Consider the following 18,258-nt stretch of genomic DNA (forward strand, 5'->3'; position numbering starts at 1 on the left):
CTTTCTTAATGCAGGGAGTCAGTGTACTTCTCAGCTTCAGATACAGCCACGCAGAGAAGTCACTTTTGGATTTCTCCTAAGAGTCCAATTCAAACCAAAATAGGTCTGACTTCTGTACTGCAGAAGTGTGGGAGCTGCACTTAGTGTTATCAAACTGAGCCCATAGAAAATCACCCTATGAAATGCTTAAAATGCCACTAGAGACCAATCCAGATTATGGAGGGGAACATGAAGACTGCAATAGCTGGAACTGAAACACATGTAAAGAAAACAGTGGATCAGAGTGGAGAGTTGTTTTTTTCAGGTGGTGAAACGGGAGATTTGTTGGCTAGGAAACCTAATTGCCTTTTTAAAAATTGTTTTGGCTTTATTACATTTTCCGGTGGGCAGGATGGGTTTCTTTCAGGTTAGCGACTGAACTATCTATCTCTTTATGGAAAAAAAAAACAACACAGTTCTAGGGAAGAGTAAAAACTGACTGGCTGACAGCTGAAAGGATCAGAGTAACCTTTTGTAAAAGGGCTGTTTATGTGCTATAAAGCAATTAGCTTAGAAGGGATGGATCACATTAGGAAGGGGAATGGAAGTTCAGAATGACTGTGGCTTATAGCAGCATTCACCACTTCTGAGCCTCACGTTTTGAAGAAAGTTCCCAGTTTGTCCTTTGGTCGATGATCAGTGTAAATCAGGGAGAATTAATTGTCTCCCGTTATTATTTGTGTTACAGCAGTTCCTTCTGAGTTCTCTGGTGCCACTGACTCCCTGTGTGACCTTGGGCAAGTCACTGTACCCTTCTGAGCACTAATTCATGTTTGTTTGGCGCTTTTGAATTGTAAAGTGAAGTGTGTGTATTGCAATGACCTGCTAGGCAGTGGAGACAAAGCAACAGCAATAGATAATATAAAAGGAACCATTCTCAGCTTTTGCAGACCTGTGAAACAGACCATCTGAGTTAATATTGGCCTGTCATGTACATGTACTTTGGGCATGAAACTTTACCTGGTTTACAGCCCTTCACACAAACAAGGGCTCCTATTGATGTGGAAAAGCTGTAGACCAGGCCTTTTATAGCATCAGTGGGATCCAAATATTCTTTTACTTGTTGCCAGCAATCCAGGACAGGAGGCAAATCTCCCCTGTGCTTTCATCTGTGTAGTAACTGCACTTTGAAAACTCCAACTGCTCCTGCATGGGAAGAATTCTGTTTTTTAGAATGGGGCCCTCTGTTATTCAGTGGCTAATTTGCTGGTTGAAATAATAATTTTTTCTTGTTATCCAAAGATTTCCAAGTATTTTACAAATGTAACTGAGTTCTCACAGCCTACCAGTGGCTATTTGACAGAGATACAAAAATGACTGGTGCAGAGTCTCGCAGGACAGCAGCAGCTGAGTTGGAACTAGAGCCCAGGAGTCCTGAGTAGCAGTCCCCTGCTTTAAAATCTAGATCTCCCAGAGCTAGAATTAGAACTTACGGGTCTTCCTGACTCCTCATGCTTTATCTAACTTCTAGATCAGGGGTTCTCAGCCTTTTTCTTTCTGAGGCCCACCTCAACATGCTGTAAAAACTCCAGGGTCCAACGGTGGGCGGGGACTCAGGGCTCAGGCCGGGTGATGGGCCCTCGGGCATAGACATAGTTTGACTTCTGTTTTGGGGGGGCAGGGGCCAGCGTGTTTTGGACCAGCTCTTCACAGCAGTGTTCAGGAAGGCAGCGCCACCTCCACCCCCGAATCATCTCAGCAGACCACCCAGTCTGTCTGGGTTGTGTGTGGTGGGGATTCAGCTCAAAAAGTTTGAAAATTGCTCAGGATGTAGGGAGGGTTTAGCTAGGGGCTGTGTGGGGGCAGGGTGCAGCTAGGCTGTGTGTGAGCAGGGGGTAGCTCAGAGTGCAGGGAGGGGGGAGCTAAGGTCTGTGTGTGGGCAGGGGGTAGTGCAGGGAGGGGGAGCTGGGGCTGTGTGCAGGCGGGGGGTAGCTCAGGGTGCAGGGAGGGGGTAGCTCAGGGTGCAGGGATAGGGTAGCTAGGGGCTGTATGCGGGCAGGGGATAGCTCAGGATGCAGGGAGAGGGTAGCTAAGGCCTGTGTGCCAGGAGGTCTCCCCTGTGTTCACTGCTCCCCAAGGGTTCTGCCAACCGCAGAGCAGGGTCCACCTGCCTGGGCGGCTGTTACCAGCTGCGTGAGCTGAGGAGCAGCGACAACACGGGCCACCAGCAGCAGATGGGGGAATGCCATGGCTGTCTGCTCCATGACACCAGCCAGAGCAGCAGCTGCCTGCACTGTCGGACTCCAGCTTCCCGCCTCGGACTTGGTCAGGAGGTGGGGCCTCGAGGGGGTAGGGTGGAGCTGCCCGTGGGATTGCCCCGCTGTGGCACTGCAGTGGGGTGGGGGGTGGGGGAGACCAGGGCTCAGGGTTTCAGCCCGCAGCAAGGGACATAGTGGCTCAGGATTTCAGCCCCACGCTGGGGCTCGAGGTTTCAGCTATGCGGTGAGGGACGCTGGGGCTTAGGATTTCAGCCCTGCGGTGGTGGGTGCTGGGGCTCAGGCCCTGGGTTTCAGCCACGGTGTCCCACAGACCCTCTGAAAGGGCTCGCAGACCCCCCCCAGTTGAGAACCGCTGTTCTAGATAATGTTTCTTCCCAGCGCTGAGCCTAGCACCCAATATCTGACTCTCGCCACGAGGCGAGATAGCCCTGGCCTGACGTCCTTACCCTGTGGTCATTGTAGTCGTTCCCATGCGATTAGTTTGTCTCAGAAAGCAGAGCTAAGGCGCTTTGGATGTGTGAGCCCCTTGCCGGCAGCGTTGTTTTCGGTGCTGTGTGGGATGCACTTTCCAGACAGCGAAAGATGTGTCCCTACTAGTGAATAGCCTAGTGGCCGGCACTACTGTCTCCATCACAAGCATACCCAGCTCCCAGGCAAGCTGCTGAACAGGGCAGTAAAGCCTGTCTGAGCTTTAATGGTGCTATGAAGCAGGGTTTTAAATGAAATCTGTGCTGTGTCCCAGTTACTGCCATTGAGTGGTGTTAATCTCAGGAGCTGGGTGCAAAAAGCTGCAGGGTTGGGGGATGTTTGAAAACTGTTACATGAAGCATCCGCCCCTTTGTTACAGAGATATTGAGGGGTGTGTGTGTGCAAGTTACCCATGTGGGGCCTGGTGGTCAGTGCCCTGCTGATAGCAATTAGGCTTTTCTCTCTCACCAGTATCAAGTGGTCCAATGAAAGCTATTGCCTCATATACCTTCTCTCTAGTGTCCTGGGACCCACATGGCTACACCACCACTTCATACAGTGATTGGGCTTGTCAGCATTTCCTTGAGGAGACTCCTGCTGGCTAAGCAAAGAGAATTGCCATGCCCCACATGGGTAACTGGAGGGCAGGTACATAAACCCACCTGGGGGATCACTTATTCTCGGCATTGCCTCTGAGCCTAGCCCTGCTGGCCATGCAGGTGCTGCCTGGCACGAGCCTTTACAATCTTCTCCTAGCCTTGGAGGATTAGACCAGGGTTTGTAGAGCCTCCTTGTTTTCTCAGGCAGCTGAGCAAACTGGTTTCAGTTCAATAAGAACAAGATGCCATGCTGTTTGTTCTTGAGCTCTACAGGGCCAGGATGGCAAGCTCAAGAAACCCCAGTGATAAAGATTTAAGCTCAGCTGCCCGTGACTACAATGTATCCTTTTGCAATGAAGAAGGATCTTTCAGCTCATAGTTCTGAGAGGCACATGAGAGCTGATCTGGAGAGACTAGGGGATGCAGATCTGCATTGTCTGCCTGCCAAGAAATATACTATGGATCCAAAGTATAGTCCTGTGCCATCTGTTGTCGCTGTTACATAGAACGGTCATCTCTGATGTACTGTCTGAGGGTCTTAGCTATTTCAGAAAAGGGGCATCTTGACTGTAGCCCTCATTTCTTATGTGGCCTTAAGATGAAATCATGAAGTAAGCTGTCCTGATGATTGCCTGCATGCAGTAATGCAGCCAGGGCCCTGGCTTCACACCTAATCGCCTGGGGAGCAATGCCGGCTGGGACTGAAAGGTTGGAGACTGGCATTGTTCGGGTCGCACCAGTGATGATACGAAGGGCAGAGTCCGTCACTGAGTCCAACTTGCCACATTCATGACTGGAGCCCTATGCTGTCGCAAGGCATTTGGCAGGTGCAGTAATTAGGGCATTGGTAGATGTCCATAGGGTTGCGTGCTGGTGCCCCATGAGTGGCCAGCAGTCTTGGAGACTGGATTTTAGCATGGGTCTTCTTGATGTGTTGTCAGAAGGACAGAGTGCTCTCTGTCAAGTTTTATCCGCAAGTATGTAGAGGGCACAGTTCAAATATGATTGGCTGTTGTAGTAACTTAATGTTATTAAAGGGTGGTTTTTGCTCTCGTTTCATTCTGTTGTTGTATTACAGTGATGCCACAGGATCCCAACTGGGATCAGGGTCCCACTGTGCTAGGTGCTGTGTACACAGGTAATAAGAGACAGTCCCTGCCCTAAAGAGCTTAGCGTTGAAATAGACCAGACAGACAAAGGGGTGTGTGTCTTTCTTTCTCTCTGTAACCTTCTCCCCATTAAAGAAGAGTGTACGTAAACCAAGCCAGCTCACTCGCTCTCTGTATCGGAGCGGTCTCTTGCCTTGTGTGTTTGTTTGACCACTGCCGTCTGTTCGTGGTTGATTTGTTAATTTCAGTATCTGATGTTATGGAAAAATCTTTAAAATGACCAATCAAAAATGTCTGTGCTGTGTGTGTTTTCTCTGGTCACCTGGAAACCTGGGCTGCAGCATATTAAATCTTCAGCTGTGTGCTTGGACTTTTATCCTGTGCGGTTGCTGGCTGGCCTTGGGTGATTGGCAGGATGACACAGAGTTGCAAAATGACCCACCTATAAAGGAATGGGATGCAGGGACTGCTAATAAAGGGCTTACGAGACCAACAGAATACATAGGATCTGGTCAGTCAGTACTGGGTATAGTGGGCCATTAGACCATGGGGGCGAAGGGGAGAGTAATTTTGGTCCCATCAGTGCCTCTTAGAGAATTGTCAAGTGTGACTGCCTGCCTTCTGATGAATGAAATCACCAGAGGAGAGGGGGTTCCCTCCAAGGGAGGGAGGGTCTCCCCGTGCTGAGCACTGGAGAGAAATGCCCCTCCGCTTTCTGCTCGACATGCAGTTCTTGTACCAGTATAACCATTTCATTGAGGAGTGGGGTGGTTTCTTTTAACAGATACCGTTATACCAGTGCAGATGCAGTTATACCAGTGTAAAGGTGCTTTAGCGGGGTAAAGCGATTCCTTTACTAGCTTTGAGATCAGCACCTTGATAGCAGTGCACTTGCGCCTGTGCTTGGGGTTGGGAGGAGGGGTTTGTACTGGTTTCACTGTACTGGTATAGTTAAGGCGGTACAACTGCTGTATGTAGACAAGACCTTAATGACTCCTGATTAGTATCTGTAGTCCAGCTCCACCGTAGCTGCAAGTCCAGGCCTTTGTTTAGCTCCAGCTGTACAGTTCACTAACTGCTGCCACATATTTATTTAAGGCTGAGTAATACAAGTTGTCTAGAATGCACCTCATGTTGCCCGGGAGTACACAACAGCCGCCTCGTCCAACAGATGAGGACGCTTTCCCTGCCCGTGGGAGCTGGTAGCTAAGGAGCCTTGTGACCATCTCGGTGGGCATGGTGAGTGTCACCGTGGGTCTTCTCATTCTGAGTTGGCCGTTCTTTACTTGTGTGTGCAGAAAGAAGATCTTAGTTAGAAATCCAAACACCCTGCTTTGCTCTTTGTCGTTTCCCCGTGGGCTTTCCCGAAAGGCTTGTTGTTTCCTGTTGGCTCCCCTGAATACCTGAGCGTGTTCCTTCTGCACAGAAAACCACACAGTGTAGCCCTATTACTAGTGCTAGTGTTAATGGAAAGCATACTGCTGTGCACAGTGAAATAGCACAGACGCCTTCAAAGCCCTGCTGACTGTGGGATAGAGCTGCACACTGGAGTAGCTCTTTTCCTGGTGGGTTTTGGTCCCTTGGCCATGCCTCCCATGTGAGCGTGAGAGTTTGTAATGGAGCAAAACAAGCAGAGATGATCTGCGAAGCGTGTGGTAGGAAATGCAGTAGCAGAGAGAGAAGTCTGGAGCTGCTCACAACTTCCATGTTGCTCCACGGATTCTCCCGAGTGATTTATTATTCTTTGTCCCATATTTGTTCAAAATGTAAAGAAGTAAAGATCTGTCACCAACAATAAAATCCAAAGCAGTGCAGGAGAGCTTGGTGCTGCAGGGAGCTGAGCACTCTGGCCCTGATCCAGCAGAACCCTTGAGCATGTTCTTAACTTTAAACGCGTCATTAACCGCAATGGGTCTTGTGCTCAAGTCTTTTTGCTGAACTGGAGACGGAGCGCTTATCATCTTGTAGGATCGACCCCTGAAAGAAGGAAAAATGGAACTTCTGATGGATCTTGTATATGTTGTTTTGTGTGTGTTCATATGGCTCAGGCCCGGAGCCTGCAACCCACAGCCACGAAGTTGCCTGCGTGAGTAAGATCTTCTCCCAGGAGCATGACTTACAGGATTGGGTCCTTGATCAGCTGCATCATCCAGGCTTCTTCTGCCAGCTTCTCTTGACATGAAGAATAGAGTTTCTTGGCTCTGTAGTTCACCAAAACAGGCGGCCGGAGCTTGAAAGATCATGTTACCTATTGTCGAATGAAAAGCTCTAGCCACAGCTGGGAATTTCAATATCAGCTACAGACTTTGAATGTGTAAAACTAACTAGTTATCTTAGGCTGTCCACTTTCCTCCATCCTCAGGGCTGCTCATAATGTAGCATTTCAGTGAGAGCCTAGCAGGGAAATCCTAGAGCCGAACCGGAGCCCGCTGCATGTACGTTACACTGCAAGGTCCTGACTTCCAAAACTCAGCCAAGCAGGTCCCTCAGCTTTCGTAGGTTGTTCATAATGGAGCAATGATGATTTATACTAGTTGTGGATCTGGCCTGGGAGGCTAAGATCCCATGTAAAACGTGTGTAGTTAATTTGCACTGACAGCTATCATGGTTGAACACGAGTTGGATATTTGCAGGCCCAAAGAACAATTTAATTATTTGTTTTAGTGTGTGCAAACACCTCATCTGCATGCGCGGTCATAGCAACTGCAGTTGCATGCACATTTTTGACTTCTGCCTTGGACTCCTGGAGTTTAAATGTTTATTAACTAGACTTTTACTATTCACATCACATGCTCTAGGCTTGTAAACTGTTAGTCACACCAAAGCCAAGCAGAATGGTTACTTAGCAAAGCTCTTTTACCGTGTGTATGTGAACTTGGCAGCTTGGGCGTAGTGGTCACCAAGTGTGGAACTGGCCTGTAGTGAGATTTCCAGATCCTTGTGTTAAAGAAACAAATAGTCCTCAGTTCTAAAAGGAAGAAACAGGATCCAAAAAGTAAATCAGCCTGTGATCAACTTGGCTGTGATCATTTCTTCAGTCCTACAGCTATTTTCCTCCATAGCTTATTCAGAATTAATTTAAACTAGGCCAGGTCTGATGGTTGATCCCCATTAATGGGTTTGTATATTTGCTATATAAAGCTTCAACCCCTTTCCGTATGAATTCATGCTCTGCCCCCAGCAGTATTTCATGGAACCCTTTTGTGTCTTTGAGAGATACGTGTTTCCATTCCTAGTCCCATTCAACTGACACCCTTTGCATGGGGGCAGAGCATACTGACTTTCTAAAATTCAGAGGACTCTTTCTTGGTTTTGGAGTCTGATGTGTTCCCCGCAGGTTACTTAAGGAGGGCTGCAGTATACAGCATGATGCTCAAGTGACCAAGACCTGTGACTAATTAAAACATTACTGAAAATGTTCCAGTAAGGCTGTAAGGTGAATTGCATCAGGTTGAGCTTGTTTTCTGGCTGCTGGATCTTAGCTTAATGAAATTAACTGAACACAAATGAGAGGATTTGGAACAACCGCATGAAAAATAATAAGTAAGGGGTCAAAAATGGCACCAGTAATCTGAATGTTGGTGAACGTGGCATGTTCCCCAGGGCTCTTGTGCCCAGTCATTCTGAGCCGTTTTGACACTGTATGGATGGGTGTATATTGTGGAGGAGCCATTTAGGGCACGTCTGCACTGCACACTAAGCCCGAACTCTGACTCGGGTCTAAGGCCCACTTCTGTCCACACACAAATTGGTCTGAGTCGGGTCAGGAAGCATCCAGGTTCTAGGACCCTGTGGGGGCCTGGGTCAGAGCCTGAGTCTTGCGGTTACTCAGGTCCAAGCCCTGTCATTTTGCAGTGTGGATGCAACTCAAGCCACAGACCCAAGTCAGAAGGTCTGCATAGGACAGTATGACTGTGAGACCCAGGTCTAGCAATTGTAAACCCAGGTTTATGATGCAGCGTGGATGCTCAAACATGGGGTTGGAAACACTGGGGGTACATCTGCACTGCAATAAAAATCTCCCCGCGAGAGGGGTGGGTCTCAGGCTGGGCTTCAGCCTGATCCCAAACATCTACTCTCCAATTTTATAGTCCCATAGCCTGAGCCCCGCAAGACTGAGTCAGCTAACCTAGGAGGCCAGCCACAACTGTGCTGTGGGACTTCTGTTGCAGCCTGGACATACCCTGAGTCCACAAGCCTGGGTCCCACAGACCCAGGTTTACAGTGTAGTGTAGAGATACCCTTAGAGCCAGTGGAGCCTTGCTAAGGGTGCCCAGAAACCGTAGTGATGGGCAGCTTTTAAATGTGTGGAGCAATAGCTTGCAATGCACTCAACCACAGACTTTAGTCCAGGATAGCCCAGGTTTCTCCATCAGTGCATGCTGCAAAGCTCTTGCCCCCATAAAGAGGTGGGTGATGGATGATGTGTAGCCATGTGTGTGAGAATTAAATGTTGTTGCTGGGGTCTCGGGGTAACTGATGGATCTGTTGGTTTAGTGCATTTTTGAAAGATCACCAAGAGAGCCCCAAGGTTCTCATGTAGAGTAGAAATAATCCAAATCAGTAATTCATTCCCCAAATTGCCCATGTCTCATCAAAGACCTAACAGCCAAGTGGCGTTGTGAGGTCTAATTACAAACCCTAGGGTTCTGAAAGGTGCTGGAGATGGTTCATCCTTGGCTGGGCTTGCAGTTAAACTACTTGGTGCTGGTTCGTGCGGGCCTGCTGTCAGTAATGGACATGCTGTTCCTGGTTTAGACAAGGCTCCAGGTGAAATAAAGACCCCGCGAGCGCTCCCAGCCAGCAGATTTCTGGACAAGGCCAGCCTATTGTGCACACTCCCGCACTGGTCCAACTCTTTCTCAGAAACTCGAAGCTAGTCTGCAGCCTGGTCAGTGGGTTCTGCTGACCTCCGACAACCCAAGGGCTCCTTGGATTCATTAACATATCAAAGAGGGACAGGTGTCTAACTGGAAGTTTATAGGCTAATTGGCATCTCCTGAGCCTTCCCCAGAGAAACCTGTTCACTGGACATCTGACTGGGAAGAGCAGAGCGTGATGCATTTGTGAATGATTTACTTAGCATGAATACACCTGGCCATGGTGAAGCAGGGCCAAGGTCTGAGAGGTGAGCTTAGTAGGGACAAGTCCTGGGTAGGGTGGAACATCACAGCAACTCTCCTCCTCCTTGAACCCCAGGGATGTCCTGTAAGGACCCTTCTGTTTGGCTAATGGAATGTTCTTTACAGCATGACCTTGTTGGTACTAACAGAAAAGCTGTAAGGATGTGTCTACCACTTTCCCAGTGGAGCTCATTGTTCCTTGGCTCTGATGAAATCCTTGTGTGTGATTTTTCCCCCTCTCCTCAGAAAGTCATGCTCAGTATGAGGACATCAATCAATGGCTTTGACCCTGTTGGCATGCTGTAGAGAGTGAAACCCCGACACTCTCAAAAAGAGTGACCCTGGGCTCCATTTGACATCAGGGGCATTTCTGCTTCCGGTTGGACATGTGAAACTCTTTATTTTGAAGTGTGAGTTAGCTCCAGGTTAACAGACTCTGCAGGGATCTTGTGGAAATACGAACACTAATGCTATGTAGCCAGAGAGTTGCATGATTTGTGTGTCTGTTAGGTGGCTCCTCACATCACCAGATTGAATCCATTTTAGGCATTTGGTTCTGAGCAGTTAGATTACTAAAGAACAACCCAGGTCTCCATTAGATTAATGTTCAGATAATCTGGGTATCAATAGTGGACTAGATACCTTGGAATTCTTGGTACTTCTCTGTGTGTGGAAGCCCAGTAGCAAATCATTTGATAATGAAAATAGAATCCCACCTAGCAATGGGTGATCCAGGTGGCTCCGTGTGGCAGCTCTGATAAAGGGACATGCTAGAATTGAACCTGCTCATGATATGTGGTGTGTTCCGGGTACTGCATTGCAGCCCTTTATCCTCCAGCTGGGACAGAGGATGCTGGGTCATCAAATCCAGTCTTCAGTGTGGAGTGGTACCAACCTTTTTCCATCCAACTACCTGGGTCTGGCAAATCCCAGTGCATTTAGCTCAGTTTTGTTTGATGTTCTTGGGTTCATTTTGAGCTTGGAACTAGAGCTGGACCCAACTCAGCCCCTGGATTCAAAGTTCTCTGAACTTTGCATGTATTTGCTGTAGATCTAAACGTCGTAGCTGACCAGTAACTGCAGTGGGGCAAACCAACCCACATGCGCCCCTCTCCTCTCCCAGATCCAAACTTGTCCAAAGTTTAGGAAAGTTTGCATCTGATCTCTGCAGTCTGGACCCATCTCAACTCAGAGCTAAAGGTCAAGCTCAGCTCTTGTGACCCCAAACCCATGGGCTCTGTGTATTTCTTAGGTGGTGCCCTGCACAACACAGATCCTTTGATTTAAAACCCTTTTGAATATCCTAGTGGCAAAATATGTCTGACCAGGAATGAAGTGTCATGTAAGCTAGCAGATGATGATTGTCAGAATTTCTTCTGTGCACATCCTATGCCACTTATCTTCAGCCTGTTATGCTTGTCCACCCACTTGGGTATTGCCTATATAAATGCACCGCCTCTACCAATGCAGCAGATCCAAGGGAACTGAGACATAGTATGGTTTCCTGGCACTGTGGGTTTGTTTTCACAGCCTGGGGTTGGGAGTTCTTTGCAAAGCTGCTAGCTCAGAGATGAGTGATGGCAAAGAGGCCTGCTTTTATCATGCTGTGTCGGGTTCTCTACTGTGTTTAGAGTACAGTTGGGGCTAGTTGTACAAACCTGGCTCTTAGTGTTCAGACAACGGTGGCTGGCAAGTTTTTGAGCCAGCCCTAGTTGTACATTTTGACTCTGGATTCCCACCTCCCCTTCTTTGTGGAAGTATTTGTAAAACTGCATTTAAAATAAAATAAAATAATTCTTGTTCATGTTCCACAGCTTCCATACAAGGGATGGAGGAGCCAGAACAATCATATACTATCTTCATATTTAGTGCTTACCATCCATAGATCTCAAAGCAATGTGCAGAGGAAGGTGAGTATCATTATCTCTGTTTTACAGATGGGGAAACAGAGGCACAGAGCAAGGCAGTAACTTAACCAAGGTTGCCCAGCAGTCCAGTGGCAGAAGCAGAAATAAACACAGGCCCCCAGTCTGGTGTACATTTGTCTGGCCCGTGCTGCCTCAGCTTGTTTTGCCATTAAGACCGGGATCTTGTTTCCTGTGGAAGTGCTGCGGTTCTGAGTCAGGCCTATAGAGTTAATTAGATGAGTGCTTGGTTTATGGAGTAAATCATGCCTGGATGTAGAGGTCTGTAAAGCCTTCTTGTTATTAGGTTTTACAGATCTTGGCAGTGTGGGTTACTCCAAGCATGTAACTTCCAAAGGGCACCAGTACCGCAGTCTCCTAGCTACATTTGAAACTTCTCAGAATCAGCATGACACGTGAGAAGTTAGGGTAGCTGCGTGCTCATATTTGGTTCTAAGTGTAACCTAAATGACAGCCAGTGCTAGGATGCAGTAGTATCGCACAGTTACATGCAGCAGCTGAGCTGTGGCACGTTCTGTGCCCTGCTGACATGCAGGAGGGATTGCTCTGGAGATGTGAGGGCACAATGGTTATCTGGTTTGATCACTTTGGAGACAGCTGCTAGCTGTGTTCTGTAAACCAACTTTTGCCTGCCAAGTAAGGTAGTGGGAGGTGGGGTTTGGCATATGGGACGGGCTGTGGGGCCTGCCCTTTTAATACGATGATTGTCTTGGAGCAGGCAAGGCATGGAAGAGTCGTTATAAGGCTCAGAGGAGCGATAATGAAAAATCAGCCCACTGCTGGAATAGCTACAGCTGATGTTCAGAGAGATCCTGGTCATGTCAGTCTGTATGAATGCAAGGAGTGGGGTGACTTTGTTGTCTGATGAAGGTTCATAACCATGTACACACACCCTGAGAGTGCAGGGAGGGGGCACATGGGCTCAGCTTATAATAGGAAGGTTTGCAAGTAAATGAAAGAAAAAGCTTAATTGGGGCTGCTTAAATCAAGTTGTCATTGTGGGAGGGACTTTGAGGTGTTTAATTTGACAGTGGTTTTCTAATGGGATTGACTCAAACTTGGTGAGGCTTCCATGGAGGTTCATTGCTCCGGTGTCTGGCTGCACAGCTCTCATTCTCTGCTGGCTGAAAAATGGAGCGTGAGTGTGTCCTAACCCAAAAACACCTGTGTAATGTTAGAGAGATGGTCAGTCCAGTCCTAACTGCTTGCGCTAGCACTGAGGACTAATGTTGATAGGTACTTACCGTCATGGAGGCCAGCTGCATGGCCAAACAGAAGAGAGACAGGCGCATCTAAGCCAATCCTGCCTGCCCCACTGCCCCTCACAATGGTGCATTCTGACATTATGGAACTTCATCTAATCTGACTGCTTGATTGGCTTGAATGTCCCTGGCTCTCCTGCGAGCTAAGAGGGCACTTCCTGCTGTTGTTGGGCTGTTCCGAACGCCTGTCAGCTTGTCGTGCGACTGCTTGCAAGCTGCTTAACCCCAGGCTGGTTTATTTGTAAAATTTGGACACTTGCCTATTTCCCTGGGGGGTGGGCTGAGATCGTGTGTGTGTCTCAAGTGAGATCCTGGGGTATGAGTTGTTGTATTAGACCTTGGCTCAGTCAGGTACTTACACACCTTGGGGCCTGGGATTTAAGCACGTCCTTAAAGATCAGCTTTGGTGGAGTGCACTGTGCACTTGCAGTTTTAAGAATTTGGAATTAATCTATTGTTGCAAAGGCCCTGAATTTGGAAATACTGCTGCGATGCCAGGAGGGGAGAGACCCAGGTCTGCAATACACGCTGTCAGTGCTGGGAGAGAACAGGAGGCGAGGATGTGATTTAACCTTTTCTTTCTTTACTAGTCATTTACTTTCTGTTATAGTAACTTAGTGAATGTTTGTTCTTGTTGCTAAGGTTTCCTTGGGATAATGGGTGCTGGTGTGTGGCCTCAGAGACTAATTACACACCATCTTTGAGTGAGTAGCGGCTAAAGGAAAACCAGGGTAGAACTGCATCTGAGCCGAGCTGGTGGTCCTGGGAGAAGCAGGGCATCCCGCATAGGTAGCTTGTGAGCAGGAGGCCTGTTAATTGCATTAGCAGGGCAGATGCTGCAGACAAAGAACTTGGCTCAGGCTGGCCCCTCGTGTCTTTTAAAGAAAATAAATTATGAATTGCCTAACTAATTAACAAATTTGATATAGGTATGAGACTGGTTAGCTAAGCTGATTAGCAAATCAAAGCCCGTCAGAGATCTCCTGCAGCTTGCTTGAATGGTCATATAGGACATTTCTATATGAATTGGCCTGCTAGAATTCATGCTGTGTAGGCCAAACTACATGTGAATTAGTTCCCCCTGAAGGCCGGCTCAGGCCATGTCTTCACTGCAAAGAAAGGTCTGTTTCTACATTAAGGTAGCTATCTCAATGTGAAGTCCTAGTGGAAAGAAGGCCCAGGTAGGCTGGATCTTCATGTACTTAATTGAGGTCAACCCCAGGTGTGGAGGGGTATGGGACTGACCTGGACCAGAGATTGAAAACTACAGTGTCTTGTCTCCAGTTGGGTTTACATTGAGGCAGCTACCACCTTGTAAAAACACACCTTTCTTTGCAGTGAAGACACAGCCTTCACCCTTCTGTGAAGGGCCCGGTGTCCAAGGCTATATCATTGTACATTGCCTATGGCTGCATCCCGCACCATGAGGTATGAAGGTGGTGACACATCCCCTCTGCATTCCCAGCTCTCATTGGTAAGTAACACATTGGTTCATTAGAACACATTTCAGGAGCTGTCTCCAAGTGCCTAACCCACGTAAGTGATTCCAAAGCCACGGCGTTATGCTGAATGGGGGACATATGCAATGCTTTAGAACAGCCTGGACTAATTGCCTGCGTTTAGGAATAAAGAGGGCAAAAATCTCTCTCTGTAGAATAAACAGGCCGTGGCAGAGCAGCGAAGTACTAAGCTGATTCCTCTTGAAGGCTAGAGGCCTGTGACACTTAACGTGATCGCTATTAGTTGTAAACTGGGAGATGGCTTCGTTCTCTACCAGCACTGCCAGGAGCAGAGAGAACTGTTCTCTCCCCCCACATCCCGACACAATATCTATCTGCAGCAGTGGCCTGAAATCCTGGTCGTAGAGCTTCCGTCTGCCCTTTGTATTCTGGGCCAGCCTCTTTGCGTTTTGCAGGCGAATTGCTTGGAGTAGAGGGGAAGCAACAGGCCAATGTGTGCTGATGCTTAACGCCCAGAGGTTCACTGGCCAAGCTGATTGGAGTGGAGCGTGTTTGCGCACTGAGTCCTTTGTGCCCATTAGCCCTATCCACTAGCGATAGGACCTGCTTCTAACAGATGCTGCAGTGTTAGCGAGGATCATTAGCTCAAAGAAAGATTCCAAGCCAAACCCCTTAAATACAACATTCTCCACCTTTGTTTCCTGAGCCTTGTGATTCTGCTTTTTCTCTAGTAGCATAGGCCCATGTCCTTAAAGGTATTTAGGTGTCTATTTCCACACTGAAACCATTGGGAGTTAGGCACCTAAATACCTTTATGGATCTGGCCATAGTCCTTGCCAGGTTGGATCCAAGCCAAAGCCAATTTGGTTCAGTCTCCTGTCTTTCACAGCGGTCAGTCCCAGACGCCTTGGAGGAAAGCGTATGAACCCCATGGCAGGTGTGGGTGTCATGGTTCTAGGGCTGACTGCACCATCCATTGTGGTCTCTCTGAATGCAACTCCTCTGGTGTCAGGCCTCATGCCTTCACCTCTTCTGGGGCAGAATGCCACCATTTTGCCACTCCTACGCCAGGCCTTGGGTACAGTGCCCTGGGTGTATATCAGTTGTGCTTACCCAGCAGGTCTGCCTGGATGCAACACCTGGCATTGCTCTCTTAGGCAGTCTGTGATCAGAAGATACAGCGACCAGGCAGCCTCCTTAAACCAAAGGATGGATTATTTCAACAGCAGGGGTGGAACATAGAAAAAGGGTTTTAAACCTCTGCCCATCTCTCTCACCCAAAGGTTTACCATCCCCTGATGAGAGCCTTGGCCAGGCCTGGCTTTTCCAGATGTCATACCAGGTCCTGGGGGTCAGCCGTGTCCCCACAAACATCTCCTTTCCCTCTTGAGAGAGGGATCCCTTTGAATGTCAGTTTTTGGGCTTTTGCCATGCACAGCCAAACCAATTTGGTAAATTGTCTGGATCCAGGAGCTAGAATCTGCAGAGCTTATAGCTGCGGCAGGGTCTCTTAACAATCCTGAAGTGTTTACCAAGGCATGGCTTATTCTGAGCTATTGCTTTCCTTCTTGCTTACAGCCCCCTAATACTAAGCCAATATGTTCATGCAGTAAACATCCCAGCAACCCAATCAACATACTGTATCCATATGACACTAGAGAGCAATTCCAGTTTTGTCACAGGGGGATAATCTGCCCTCTGTGCAGGTTTCTTCCCATTGCTCAGAGATTGGTCTGTGCCCTAAAGACGGCCACTCTTCACAGACACAGCCGTTGCCCCACAGAGCTTACAGTTGAAACTAACAAGACAGACACAGGGTGGGAGATGGGTGATATTCCTGCTAGTTTCCTGTTGAGGTTCTTCATAGGTAATTTCTCTTAATAGACTTACATTGAGAGGGCCCAGGAGACATTTAATGGCCTCCCCTTAGCCACCTTTCTCTAGTTGCTCCCCGCTTCCCGACAAGCAGCATGTTTTATGTTTACCTACAAAACCAAAAACCTTTTCCTCCCTGCCTGAGTGACATCCTACCTTCTGCCATGTCACATCCAGCTGCTCAGCGTGGCCCTGTGGTTTGTCTCGTCATACGCAGGCTTTCCCCAGGTTCTGCCTGCTCCTGCAGAGATGCATGTCTCCTGCACAGCACCTCACCATGGTGCATGAGATTTGTTTGCACCTTGACAGTCATTGGAAGGGTCTATGTGTTGCCGGGGATCCCTTCCTGACGAAGGTCTGCTCCCTTCCCCTGTTTCCGACGGAGGCTTCTGTAACTCATCTTTGGAGAGGCATGTGCAGAGTTATATAGAGGTCTGTTATAATCTAGACTTGGTTGATTGAAGCACTCTGTGCAGTCTCTCGCATGAGTGACTGCCTTAGCAGGGTGTTGTCTTCACGTGGCCTCCTGTATCTCTCTGCTTTGGGCTGTCCTTGAGAGGCTTGGCTCATTGAAAAGAATTTTTGGCTCTTTGCCATCTGATGGGTGTTCTGCAGGGAGTTCATCTGATGTACAGATTGTTAGCATTGTGCTGTGTTGCTCACTGATGCATGTGACTCATCTGGAGCTGTTCCCCACTCCTACGCACGCACGCACACTCTGGGTCCAGCCTGATTCATGCTCTCTAGGCATCTTATCCTGTTGCCAGCTGTGCTGGCCATGTCTGCTCACTGAGGAGCAGCATCTCGCTGGTGGCTCTGTAGGTGGAAAAGGGCTTGGATCGTACATACATAGTGCATTCCCAAGAGATTCACAGAGAGGAACCAGATTTAAGGAAGTGAAATTGTACTATAGGCAGAATGAAGTTTCACCATGTAAGGAGCAGGGCCCATTTACACAATGCATGAGTTCTCTCCTGGTTCTCAGTGTGGTCTTACCTGACCGTATTCCTGATGAGCAGGCTCTGTTGTACATCCTTTTGCGCTGAGATACTTGGGACACTACTCAGACCTAACACCTCATGGCTTCCCAGAGCTAATCCCGTCTCTATGGCAGTGTACAACCCTGAGGATGTGCAAGATACCAGACTAAGTTGTCTCCATGCTCCCTTGCTTCGCTGCTGGAAATAGCTGTGTCAAACCATGTGGGGTCCTTAGTGGATCTGATTTCTCAGAGGGAGAGATGTTGAGCCACCCACAACTCCAGGTGAAGTCATTGGGAGGAGTAGATCCTCAGTACCAGTGAAAAGCCAGCAGAAATAATGAATCCACTGCAACTAGTGTATAGAATAATCCATCTAAAGACCAGTCCTGGGTCTTGGTAAGTCCCTTGAGCCGTGTCCCTACTCCCTTCCCCCCCACCCTCTCTCTCTCTGCAGGTAGTGTTCAGAGAACTGTGGGGAGCCAGACAAGCATTCTGGGTAATGAGAAGCAAAAGAGCGTTATGCTATGTGTTTTGATCAGTCATGCTGGGAGAACATTCCTTATTTTCTCTGGCGTGTCTAGAGAACATGCTCAGATCTGTCCTGATGAAAGCCTTGATCGAATGCTGCTTTATTCCAACCTATCATCATCAATACCAAAGGAGCTAAAGCTCCAAAGATAAGGGACTGATGGGCCTCTCCACCCTATGGAAAATACAACTCCAAGCAAAGAAGGCTTCTCTGTCCCACCAGGAAGGACTGAATCCCAGGTCTGAAGGGCATTATGCTCTTATGGGCTCAAGAGTTAGTCACTGCATATCCGTGTTCCGTGAAATCAGTGGAATTACACCGGGGTGAAGTTGGTCCCCTGTGTCTAACAAAACTTGCCCCCTTAGATCTCTTATTCTGAGTGTGAGTATAAAAGGCCTGGGAAGCGAGATCCAACAGGCAGTTGCTGCATGTATCCTCAGTCTGCACCTCCCTTGTTGACCCAGCAGCCGGCATAGGGGAAATGTGGGTGAACTCCACCAGACGCCAGCGCTGTGCCTTTAAACCTGTCACAGCCCAAGGGTTGGCTCTAAAACAGGATGTTTTTCTGCTGAGAACAATTGTCATGTGAGCTGCAAAAGGACATGGCCAGCTTTTAGAAGCAAGGGAGCAGCTCTAGTCTCTGCAGCAGTGTCAAGTTCAGTAGGTTA

At 48.3% G+C, this 18,258-nt stretch overlaps 2 protein-coding genes across 7 annotated transcripts in view; one reads left to right on the plus strand and one right to left on the minus strand.

The window, feature by feature from the left end:
• C17H17orf97 (chromosome 17 C17orf97 homolog) overlaps positions 1–16,567 on the minus strand; it is a 32,287-nt gene extending 15,720 nt beyond the window's left edge. Inside the window, exon 1 of the mRNA XM_043499360.1 lies at positions 16,236–16,567. The gene's annotated coding sequence lies outside the window, so the exon portion shown is untranslated. The remainder of the gene's footprint in view (positions 1–16,235) is intronic.
• RPH3AL (rabphilin 3A like (without C2 domains)) overlaps positions 1–18,258 on the plus strand; it is a 125,627-nt gene that overhangs the window by 7,260 nt on the left and 100,109 nt on the right. Inside the window, exon 1 of one of the 6 annotated variants that reach the window (XM_043499351.1) lies at positions 5,533–5,673. The exons of 4 other annotated variants lie outside the window; for them this stretch is intronic. The gene's annotated coding sequence lies outside the window, so the exon portion shown is untranslated. Of the gene's footprint in view, positions 1–5,532; positions 5,674–11,371; positions 11,468–18,258 lie in introns of those variants that run through there. One more of the 6 variants, XM_043499353.1, reaches the window with a different exon arrangement.

This window comes from Dermochelys coriacea, chromosome 17, assembly GCF_009764565.3.
Source record: "Dermochelys coriacea isolate rDerCor1 chromosome 17, rDerCor1.pri.v4, whole genome shotgun sequence".
NCBI classification, from domain to species: Eukaryota; Metazoa; Chordata; order Testudines; family Dermochelyidae; genus Dermochelys; species Dermochelys coriacea.